The sequence below is a fragment of the Carya illinoinensis genome, chromosome 14 (genome assembly GCF_018687715.1).
Source record: "Carya illinoinensis cultivar Pawnee chromosome 14, C.illinoinensisPawnee_v1, whole genome shotgun sequence".
Classification (NCBI taxonomy): Eukaryota; Viridiplantae; Streptophyta; class Magnoliopsida; order Fagales; family Juglandaceae; genus Carya; species Carya illinoinensis.
In genome coordinates, this window is record NC_056765.1 from 33,270,925 (window position 1) to 33,284,110 (window position 13,186).

Genomic DNA, 13,186 nt, shown 5'->3' on the forward strand with positions numbered 1-13,186 from the left:
GAGAGGCAGCTTGAATGCTAACTGCACGAATAGAATAAGAAGAAATGGTTTAGAAATATATTTAGAAATATATATGAAAACTCTAGTTGGAAATCCTTGGTTGCTGTACGTGTTTTTTATGACATTAATACATAGGAGTGCATTAGTTTTGAGGCTCTTACCCCTTCAACCGTGATGATAAAATAATATTGCAATTGTCATGGAGTTGCAGATTGTGAGGTGTAAGAGGCTTCCAAGTTGCAATGGCCTTCTGACAAATGCAAAAACTTGAATCTAAATATCTTTATTTTACCATTAAATGCAAAACAGTTAATTTTTTTAACAGGTAAAATAAAGTTAAATGAGGACAATCTAACAGTTTTGAAACGAAAGGATTGCCCTTCATTCATTCTTAAATCACAATCTCTTGGTTGAAGCTTAGTTCTTGTTAGTTCTCTCACCAACTGTATTACATCTAAAGAACTGCTATTGTTAGTACCCTTTTTAATTTAGATATTCATGATTTCATCATTTGCAAGACTGATTTCTAATTACATAGCCATCTAATGAAATTTACTCATGTGGCACACATATATACTAATATTAATTAAATGACTTTAATTTCACTACTGAACAATACACATTATTCGTTAAAAACTTCAACTGCTTTTGTACATTCCACAAGTCAGCGACTAGTATTGTATGAAATATGAGGAATGACATTTATGATTGTAGTTAGGGGTGTTCAAAATTCCGAGACTTCCGATTCCGACCGATTTCCGCTCCGATTCCGACTCCAACGGAGTCGGATAGTTCCGATTCAGATTCCGATTCAGATTCGGAAGTCGGAATCAGAATCGGTACCCCCGTTGGTTCCGATTTCCGAATTCCGACTTTTAAAAAAAAAAATAATACGTTGTTTTGCAGCTGGATTTTTTTTTTTTTTTATTGACTGGAACGGCGTCGTTCCATTTAAATGAGAACGACGCCGTTTTGAATCACAGCCCACTTGCATCCGACTGCAAAGTGTAAACCGCGACCAGGCGTCCATCACAATACAGTATTTTGATTTCAGTGAGATTGAGTGATTTCTTGCCTCTCGGCTCTCAGTGCTCTCACGGTCTCACCGATTTTGAACACCCCGATTTTGCCTCTCAGTGCTCTCACGGTCTCACCGATTTTGCCTCTCAATGATTTCTTGCCTCAGGCCTCACGGTCTCACCGATTTTGAACACCCCTAGTCTCACCTCCATAGACCTCTCACGCCGCACACCGCACGAAGCCGCAGCCCCCCACCGACCTACGTCCGTCGTAGACTGCCAGAGGTAGCCGTCGCCGCACTGCCGCAGTGCCAAATCCGACCAGTTTTTTCCAAAAGGTAAATATAGGTGACTCCGAATGATAAATTTCCAATTCCGAATTTTATTTAAACGGATTATTTGATAATTGGAATTTTTCTGTGAATGGTGAACGACGTTGTGAAATGATTATGTATTGAGGAACCGTTTTTCATTTTCGGCACTTTATTTGTTTGTGATTTTGGATATTGAAGGCAACCTGTTTGTGGAAATGTCACAAAGAAAATGTTGATAAAAACTTCCTTGGCAATGGGCTATTTTCAGGCTTGGTTTGGTGGATGTTGGGGTCCACTTTATATATATACATTATAATATATATGTCCTAATTTTTATATATATATATATATATACATAATACATTAACTAAAAATCTAAAAATATATAACTAAAGGTTAGGCCAGTTCAAATATAAATTCACAGGCAGCTCTACTTGTATTATAAGAAAATCCCAAAAATCAAGCTTATTATATATATAAAATTAGTAAATATTATATAAAGCCTATGCATGCTTGAATATAAGATAAACACTAAACTACGTCAAATTAAAGATAAATGTGTAGTGGAAGTAAAAGACTTGTCAACAAGAGAGAACCAAATTAATACAGAGATTAATCTAAAAATCATGAGGAAAACATGGTATATTATATATAAATATATATATATATATATATATATATAACTTCTTTGAAAATTATCATGAGATAAAGATATTGAAAACTACAGCAATCTAATAATCAAGAAGACACCTTAAATTGTTCTAGGTATCACTAGCTAGAAGGATGATCATGAGCCTCATTCACCATGCAAGAATCTGTAGTAATGATCACGTCAATATGGATTAAACCACTTTCGATTAATGTCTAGAAAACATTTGCCAGTAAATTAAATATATACGTACGTACGTGTTGTGATCCATGCATGACTACAATGATATTAATTATTACATACTGCTTTAATACAAACTACAAGAAATCTGATTTTTTTTATCACTTACCATCGTTGTAAAAAGTATTTAAACGGCTGCATATGATTATTTAAACGGCTACAAGAAAATGATTTAACAGTTTTTTTTGCAGTAATATATATATATATATATATATATATATATATTTAAAAGAAAGGATTGAAGAACTCAAAAAGATATTTTCATGAGGTTTTCCAAATTTTTCTTGTTCTAGTTTTTACTTGCTTTTCTCCTCCACAGACTTGATCTAGCTGGCTCCATCTTAACATTTACTTATAAACAATTCCATTACTAGTGATTTTACCATTTCCAAGTCTATAGATCTCTGAGTCACTCCATCCCAACACTGTTCTAGATCTATTTTATTTACAGATTTGTTTATGCATTGATAGTTTTACAGTCTAATGCTTACAAATAAAAAAAAAAAAAAATTCATTCATGTACAAGATACACGTACACCAATCAATGCATTTTGTCTCAGTGGAAACAACCATATAACATCACGAAGGAGCAATTGCATCACCTATTATATGTATCAGATTTTTTTATTGTGTTTTTAATAAACTTATTAATTTGGTCTTTTATATATGTATCAGATTTCAAGCTGTGGAGGAAGAACCATATGGGACCCCAGAACAGGATCAAGATGCCACAATGCCGTCCCCAGCACCGGGATCGAGACCCACTTCTAGAACACAAACTTCATGTGCAAGTTGTCGATTCCCACTACTGGTAAATATAGAAGATGAGGGTACATTTAATGAGGAGGATGAGATGGGTATTGGGGATGAGCCGAATGTACCACCTCCATCCGTGAGGGCCAAGCCACCACGTCCACGATCAAATAAAAAAAGATCGTGGACGTGGGAACATTTCACCAAGGTTGACGGTGATCCCTCGGAACTGCACGCGGCTTGCAACCATTGTGGCCAAGAAGTTGCATGTTATTCAAAGAAACAAAGCACTACTTGTTTGATATCACATCTAAATGGTTGCCAGAGGTATAAGATAGCGAAGGGATTGGCGGCCAAAGATCAGACAACGCTGAGTTATGAAACTTCTACTGCGACTGATGGTACGCAACTTAAGAAAATGGTTATCCCTCAATACAATGAGAAGATGTTGAGAGATGCGCTTGCCGAGATGATCATTGAAGATGAGATGCCTTTTACTATAGTTGAAAAAAGAGGGTTCCGAAAGTTTGTCAAGCTCATTAAGCCACGATTCCCATTACCGTCACGGTATACAGTGATGCGAGATTATATGAAAAGGCATTTAAAAGAGAAGGCTGAGATGAGACAAATGTTTGTGAGGACTGGCCAGAGAGTCTCATTTACGATTGACATATGGACGTCTATACAGAATGTTTCCTACATGTGTATTACAGCACACTATATTGACAGTTCATGGACTTTAAAAAAACAGATTATTAGATTCAAAGAAATCAGTGATCATAAGGGTGCATCAATTGGGGCGGCGATGGATGATTGCTTGAAAGATTGGGGAATTCAGAAAATTTTTATGCATTACAGTTGACAATGCCAGTGCCAATGATACTGCAATTGAATGGTTCAAGTGGAATACGAGAGTGAGAGATGATGTCATCCGGGACTATGAGTTTATCCATATTCGTTGTTGTGCTCACATAATCAACCTGATTGTGACTGAGGGGTTAAAAGAGGTTGACGATTCCATTACAAAAGTCCGCAACATTGTGCGGTATGTGAGGGCTTCCCCCCAAAGGCTGAAAAAATTCAAGGCAATAGAAGAACAACTTGGGATAAAACATTCACGGACGTTGTGCTTAGATGTTCCCACTCGATGGAACTCTACATATATGATGTTGGATGTGGCACAGAGGTACCAAAAAGTGTTTGAGTGGATGGAGGTGGAAGATGGGGGCCTTAAGTATGCTTTGCTGGAGCCTGCCAGAAAGGGGCTCGGTCCGTCGGACACACATGATTGGACGAGTGTAGGATTTTTTGTCACATTTTTGCAGATTTTTTATGATATTACAATGAAAATATCTGGATTTGCATACACGACTGCAAACTTGTGGCTCAGTCAGATCTCGACACTACACCACCACTTGGAAGATGGTTGTGATGACCCTAGCAGACTTCTATCTGGTATGGCTCAGAGGATGCTGTCCAAATATAATAAATATTGGGGGCAAGTTGAGAAGATAAATAGATTATTCTTTGTGGCTATGATCCTTGACCCCCGAATCAAGTTGGTCATGATAGAATATTGGGCAAATTCCGTCCTTGGGGCAATGAAGGCTGCATCGTTTATTACAACGCTTAAAACTGATCTCGATGACTTGTACAACCACTACAAAAATAGTGGACAGCCTTCATCTTCAGCGGGTACCTCACACGTGACTCCGACACCTCCCTCTGATGACTTTAGCCCAGTAGATGCATTGCCTCGACGCCGTAGGAATTACGACATCATGAATGAGTATCATCAGCTCGTTGTATCGAAAAATATTATGGGGTGTACTTCAGAGGTTTAACGGTATTTTATGGAAGAGATCGAGGCACCTAGTCCAGCATTTGAGATATGCATTTGGTGGAAGGCTAATTCCATCAAGTATCCAATCCTTTCCCGTATTGCCCAAGATGTGCTAGCCATTCCTATTACGGCAGTTGCATCTGAGTCGGCGTTTAGTACTGGAGGTCGAGTGTTGGATGCTATCTGGAGTTCTTTGTCACCGTCAACCGTGGAGGCCCTCGTTTGCACACAGAACTGGATCAGTGATACACCCCTTGGACTAGATAGCATTGGCATTGATGATGAGAGCTATAGGCTTGAAGATGGTAACCTTATTTTACTTGTTTTTTTATTATCGATTATTTTAATTATTTTTATGATTTCATAAATTTATTTAATTTATATTTTTTTATCATTTCACAGATGTAATTGTGAACCCCAGTATAGTTGCTGATGACTGATAGAGTATGGATAAAGATAAGTTGATATCAGAATTAACTTAATCTTTATTGGTATTAATGGTAATTAAATTTTACTTTTACTGTGTTCAATTTTCTGAATCAATATTTGGTTATATTTATTGATTGAATACTTTTTTATCTTAATTTCAGGTACTTCAAATGACCAACTACGATGCTGCAAATGATGTTTTTTTTTTTTGGTTGAATCAAAATGTTTATTCTTATGGACTGTTTAATCAAACTTTGAAATAGGATGTTATTTCTATTATTCATTGTTTATGATCTTCTGAATTATGTATAATAATTAATTATGCAGTCTAACGTGTTCAACAAGAGATTTGACATTTTGGGATGAAAATATTGTACAAATACTCGTTGTACCAGGAAAATTAATTAAGTATACCCATTAACGTGTCACGCTTTTATATATTTCAATTACATTGAAAATAAGAATGAAATCTATACAAAAATACATCAAATTAATAAAAACTAAAGTTTCACCTTTCAAGTACCAAGCTAGCATCACTGCCACTGTGTCACATACAAAAACAAAAAAGAGAAATATTAATAGAGTAGAAAATATTTAATACATATTCAAACTCTATTCAATAGAATAATTCCTATTTGTTTAATTGAGAAATACTAAACAAGAATAATTTATATATAAAGTGAGAGTTTTCATTAAACAATGATAAAATAAATTTAAAAGAAGATAAAACCTATCAAAATAAAGAAGTCGGAATTACAGTTGGAATTCGGATTTCGGATCGGAATTTGGAATTCCTACCGGCTGTCGAAATTCAGAATTTCGTCCGGAAGTTCTGACTTCCATTCGGACATCGGAAGTCGGAATTCCAAATTTTGAATTCCGAACTGAATCGGAATCGGAGCTCGATTTTGACTCCGACAAAAGTGGGAATCGGAAGTCGGAATTCCGATTCCGATCACACCTTAGATGTAAAAGTGAAGGAAAAAAAAAAAAAAAAACAAAGATGTAAAAGTCCAAAAAAAAAGATGTAAAAACGAGATTTTAAAAAAATCAAAAAAAGCCAAAAACTATATCTTTACACTCAAAAAAACTCTTTTTCTTCGTAATATTGGCAACCCTATGATCTATCAATTTTCAGAAACCCTGTGATATCTTTTGGAGCTGACGTAAATTCTGTAGAAGACCCTTAGGCGCCCAGTTTTGCAAGAAAATCCGTAGCTTGGTTTATTTCTCTATATATATATATGCCTTATTGCTATGTTCAGATCCTTAGCTAGACACATTATTCTTTCTCAAACTTCCCTTACAGCATACTGAGTAATGAAACGTCACCCGCTCCTTGCCACCAGTTGGCCAAAAGTACTTGAGAATCAGTTCCAACTTCAATGTTTACCATGATCTGAAGCTTTCAGCATACTCTCAGGCCATCTAGAAAAGCCGCCCTTACTTCAGCCATGGTTTCCACCGTTCTTAAATTGCTGGTCAAGGTTTTGGTTGTACTAGTCATCTAATACAAGAGTTATTTTGAAGTTGAGAGAACTGCATCTTGATTGAATAAACCCGGCCTGCTAAGTGCCTTTTTTTTTACTTAACACATTCGTTACACGCTCACACAAACAAACGTTTGTTCTAAAAAAAAACAAAGAAGAAGGATCAACGTGAAACCCAATTTTGTACAATCTACCATCTTGAAAGGATTCTTAGTCCTTAAAGCACGAGTCTTATTTCATACCAATGATCTCGATGACAATAGAACAACGTACAGCACCCCATAAAAAATATCATATTTTTGCAAACTCAACCGTGTTCTTCCCATCATGAGCCTTCCTGAAAAAATGCTTCACATAATCCGAATACAGAACTTGCCTATATGCTGCTTTCCCCCCTCCGGCGAGCACTTCTGGGAAAGGACCAATTATCTCACATGGCTTTGGATTCACGAAGATGGGAACCGAAATCCTGTTCTGGCTTCCATTGGCAGCACACGGTGCTCAATGCTCTTGTATCTTCCATTACTCATTATTTGAAGTGCATCGCCAACATTGATAACGAGCGAGCCACTTATAGGTGGAACATGGATCCAGCTATCATTTTTCCCTCGCACATAAAGTCCACCAATCTCATCTTGAAGCAAGATAGTGAGGGTTGAGACATCGGAATGACGGCCTACTCCCACCGTGAGCTCGGGGTTAGGACAAATGGGATAGTAGTTAAGGTTGATTCTCTTTGAACCCATCAACAGTGACTCTTTCATCTCATCGATTTCGTTCACATTTAATCCCTTCATTAGCACCTCTAATAGCCGTTTGATAACAACTTCAGAGCTCTTCATGTATTCCAGCACTTGATCCCTGAAAGGTCAAAACAATTAGTCCACAGCAAATATTTACCTGCATTCATCTATAAGATTAAGATAGATATTAGTGTCTGTAAATGTAAATGCATAAAGTGTTATTTATTCGTTATGTAGCTATGTTACTTGCAGACTGGAGGCCATAATGCAGAGGCCTCATCCTCAGAAACATAGAAGAGGCTGAGGTAATCCTTCCATTCAAGAGCCTTCTCTGCTTGAGGAGTAAAGCTGGTTCCAAACCGCACGTTGTTTGAAGGTGATTTCTCTTTTTGGAACTTCTTCTTGTCCTCAGCTGGCAACCCACAGATTGATTCTGCAACTTCTGGGTCGTTCCAGTTTGACATGTCAATGATGGGGATGGACTCTTGAGGCATGATGTTGCTGAAACTGATCCTTTCTTCTAGGGGTTGGATAAATCGTTGGGGAAGGCATTCGAGTCCCATTTCAGAGAGACCCTTCACTCCATTTCCTTTGCTTATAACAAAGTTTGCTATATCTGCGGAATCGGTGATCGGTGTAGCAATTGTTGGAGCCATTGCCTGGAATTGGAAATATTAGAAAAGAGGAGAAAGGGGATCTTTGGTGGGGTGCACTTTGAATATACCACCATAGCTATTTATAAAGCATTGTCTTAAAGGAGATCCTTTTGCACGTGCTTCACCAACTCAATGGCAGTCTGCATGCATTCCTTCACCAACCCAATTGATCGAAGCTGATGTTCAGTTTGATTCCGCACGTACATACATTCCTCCGGTTCTACCATTTGTCTTCTAACTTGACTTTGATTGAAAACAAGAGAGGACGTCGTAAGTCGAGCAACTGAGATTTTCATCCCTAGTACTCGATCGCTTGAACATCCACTCTTGGAGGAATATATATAAGATCTGGATCAGCTTGATTGATAATGTATGTGGATATTATTATATAAAGTTGTATATTTAATATTTTTAAATTAAATTACTTTCATCCATCGCACCGATTAAGGAGTACGTAGTAATAAAAAATTGAAAAATAGAGAATATGATTAAGCTTTATTATTGCTTGGCCAATTCTCATGTCAGCAGCTCATTAAACTAATTAAATAAAAAGGAAAACAAGCTTGAGAGTATAAACCAACAACCCCCTCGCTCGAGAGGAGTGGAGTGGCTCATGCAGCTTAATTGGTAACATGATCTGACACAAATTTAAAACAAATAAAAAATTTACAGAATTTAAAGTAAACATAATAAGAACTTAACAGATGTCATAAATTTATACAAATATCTATTCTAGATATGGTAGATGATCCTCATGTATGAAATAATGAAAAAAATACATATAATGAAGTAAAGCGCTAAATTAAGAATATTTAAATTGCATTTTTTTTCTCCATCTTTCTTTCTCTAGTTAAATATATCGGATGATTTTTAAATTGATTCAAGTATTTTAAAATCTCCAAAATATTTTAAAAGTTTAAAATCGTTTTAAATGACGTATTTATAGTGTTATTGAACAAAGTCTAATTTTCAAGTAAGCCCCTTTATATTTTAGACTATAGTTTTAAAAATCATTTTATTTAACTGATTATATTATGTTAGGACTATTATTTAATATTCATCAATTTATAATTTTATGTTAAAAATTATCCTTATTAATTAGATGACTCTATTCTCTTAAGAAATATTTAATAAAACATATCATTTTATTTTATAACGGAAAATATTGTTTTTGCATTAAAAATAAAAAAAAAATTAGTGTATTTCCTTTTTGTTCGATTATCATTCATTTCAGGATTCCAAACTGTCCTTTTAAATAAAATTACATCTTTATATTAAAAATGGAATACTTGTAAGGCTAGATTAGCCTATCCATTCTCTTGTTTGCTTTTCCTTCTATGATCTAAAATCATCATCCTTTTTCTATTTTTTTTCATGAAGGTGGACCGGTAGAGTATAGAAAGTTGTAAGCTTTTTTTTTTTTTTTTTAATTATCAAATAAGTATTAGGAACTCAACTTTTTGTTTTTGTTTTGTTTTTTTTTTTTTTTTAACTTCTAATCAGCAAGCTTTATTTATGTAACCTCACTTATAGCGAAAGAAAATCTTATTACAACCAAACAGCTTAAACCAAACAAAGAATAATTAAAGCAAGACATCTCAAAATTTCTAAAACAATTAAATTCTAATGCTTGGAAGACCAATCTTGTCTAAACGAATCATGCCTATTAAGTTATGTGGTAAAGAGGCAATTGTAATAAATATTCTATTAAGACCCTCCTCTCTCATCCGTGCAAGAAAATTTTCCAAACTATTCCCTTCTCTGAATTGATGCTCAATGGTAAAATAAAGACCATATAAATAAATCATCAACTCATCCCAAAAATCCTATAGGTGGAAAGCCTTGCACCGTAGATTTTTTATCCAGCTAACCACAAGACTAGATCGAGTCGTATTCAATCGTAACCTGTGAGAAACCTATCTCTTTGCAAACTCCAACATCAACTATTAAGACTCGTAGTTCTTCTTTATTATTAGTACGTACCATGCCCAAAATGAATAGAGAAAACACTTATAAAATTCTCTCAATGGTCTTATAAAATACCCCCACCACCATAGCTACTAGGATTACCATGACAGCTTCCATCCACATTTAGTTTGATCCGATCCTGTTCAAGTTTTCTCCAAAATATGAGCCTCGGTCTTCTTTTTGGATAATTAATAAAAGGCACCTCGAGCAATGATAGAATGGCCTCATCAGTGGAGAAAATAGACTATTTTTGAACCATAAGTGAAAAGAGTTTACGTAGCCATACCATCACCAACAACCACACTCTCATTGCTTAGTCATGCACCCCGTCCATCCGAGTTTTGCATCTCTTTAGCCATAATAGCCAAGTGATGAGAGACGATAATATGCCAATTAAACTTCCACAATGACTAAGCTTTTTGTTCTTTTTCTCTTTTCTTTTTTTAAAGTTTTGGTTTTGGGGCTTCGTGCAAAGTGATGTTAAGTTTTTTTTTTTGTTCATATCTTTGTAAAATGGGTAATGATTCCCTTGCGGTTACTCTACTACTAGTTTACTAGTCCTTCGTGGACTCTCTATTTTTGCGTTCTCTGAAAGCCAACCTCGCCCTTCTAAAATCATGTTTCCTTCTATCAAAGACTCAAACGATGTGATGCCTGCTTCTTGGAAACTTTACAAAATTTGGTGTATTTCCTTTCCATCTGATTATCATCCACTTCAAGATTCCAAACCGTCCATTTAAATAAACTTGCATCTTTAGATTAAAAGTGGAATACGTGTAAGGCTAGATCAGTCTGTCCGTTCTATTGTTTGCTCTTCCTTCTACGATTTAAAATCATGGTCCTTTTTCTTTTTTTCTTTTATGGGGTGGACCGGTTGAGTATAGAAAGTTGTAGGCTTTTTTTGAATTATCAAATCAGTATCAGGGACTCAGCTTTTTGTTGTTATACTCTTTTTCTTTTTTTAAAACTTTGGTTCTATGGTTCCGTGCAAAGTGATGTTAACTTCTTCTTTTTTCTATTCATATCATTGTCAATTTTTCTATTCATATCGGTTTTATCCACAGATCTTTTTTTTTTTTGTTAAATTTTATCTATTCCATGTGATTAATATAGAAAATTTTACTTTCTTTATACATTTTCATTACTCTCTCTCTCTCTCTCTCTCTCTCTCCCCTTCCATTTCTTATCCCCTCCAGCACTAAAACCCTTCCCCATTTATGAAAACTATGTCTCTTTCTTCCCCACTACTCTCTATTTTCAAAGGTAAAATAGTTTGTTCTTTTTTCCCTCTTTCTCTCCCTCCCCTTCTTCCCCTACTCCACCAAAACATTCTCCTATTTGTCAAAATCGCCTTTCTCTCTCTTCATTTTTGGGTCACCTCTCTCTCTCTCTCTCTCTCTCTCTCTCTCTCTCTCTCTCTCTCTCCACTGATACTCACCAGGAGAGCTCATCGCCTCCTCCTTCGTCGCTGACGATGTCAAAAGAACCTAAGTCAATTCTCTATTCCATCTGTCTCCCTCATTCAAGTCAATTCTCTGTTCCATCTGTCTCCCTCATTCTCTTTTCATGATTTTGTCAGACACTCTCCTCGCTCGTCTCTGTTTGGTTAGAGTTCCACTAGCTACCACAGCAACCCTCCACAAAATGAGAAGAGGCGGAGTGTTAGGGTCCCTAACACTGAGTCTGGCTAAAAAGAAATAAGGAAGACGCATAGTTTAAGTTGCAGAATCAATATGTGATGCAGCAAAGACATGAGTTTTTTTTTTTAAGGTTATTAACCTTGGGGTGCCCATTGAAGCGCTTGAGAATGTGAAGGATGCAACCCATTTTTTCATGTATATTTATGTGAAGAATATATATATATATATATATATATATATTCTAATCTAGACATGTATTACATATTGTGTTTGAATTTGGTTTCATTTCATGTATATGAGTATGATTTTGTTACATAATTTGTAGAAATTCAAACAGATTGTGGATTATATGTGAATTTGGAAAGTTTATGCGTATTGGTGATTCACCAATCATGTAGCTCTAGGTATACTAACTCTCAGATCTCTCTTCTCTCTATCTATTCAATCTTCTCACGACCATATAATTTTTAAAAAGTGATCCAGGCAAATATTATAGATTTTGTTTGGTTTCGTTTGATTTTATGCATGTGTATTCATCTCGTTTTTTCATGTATTTTGATTTGAATAATTTTTTTTTATATTTTTTTACATCTATATATCTACTACAGATTTTGTTTCGATTTGGTTTGGAAAAGAGAGATATGAGATTGGAACTTCGTTATAAAAGTAGAGGTAAAATAGGAAAAAAACAATGGACAAAAATAAAAATAAAACTATAAAGAGATAAATGAAACACTTTAAAATTACACTTTACACAATCGGTCAAAGGAATAAAAAGCACAAAATTATGAAAATTTTGGGAGAAAACTAAGGGCAAAATTGGGGGAAAAATTAGATGAAAACACCATTCATCTACTGTTGGGACTTATTGTCATCTAATAGAAGACTATTTTTAAAGTTGAGAGAAAAACATCTTGATTGAATAAACCCGGACTGCTAAATGCCTTTTTTTGCGTAATACATTCATTACACGCTCACACAAGCAAACGTTTGTTCAAAGAAAAAAAAAAAAAAAAGACCAACGTGAAACCACATTTTGTGCAATCTACCATCTTGACAGGATTCTTAGTCCTTAAAGCACAAGTCTAATTTCATACCAATGATCTCGATGACAATAGAACAACGCATAACACTCCATAAAAAATATCATACTTTTGCAAACTCAACCATGTTCTTCCCATCATGAGCCTTCTTGAAAAAATGCTTCATATAATCCGAATACAGAACTTGCCTATATGTAGCTTTCTCCCCGTCGGCAAGCACTTCTGGGAAAAGACTAATTATCTCACATGGCTTTGGATTCACGAAGATGGGAACTGAAATCCTGTCCTAGCTTCCATTGGCAAGCACACAGAGCTCAATGCTCTTGTATCTTCCATTACTTATTATTTGAAATGAATCGCCAACATTGAAAACGAGCAAGCCACTTATAGGTGGAACAT

At 35.4% G+C, this 13,186-nt stretch overlaps 1 pseudogene; it reads right to left on the minus strand.

Annotated features, from left to right (window-relative positions):
* Positions 1–6,745: 6,745 nt before the first annotated feature.
* LOC122295210 lies at positions 6,746–8,328 on the minus strand (annotated as a pseudogene).
* Between the last annotated feature and the right edge of the window lie 4,858 nt (positions 8,329–13,186).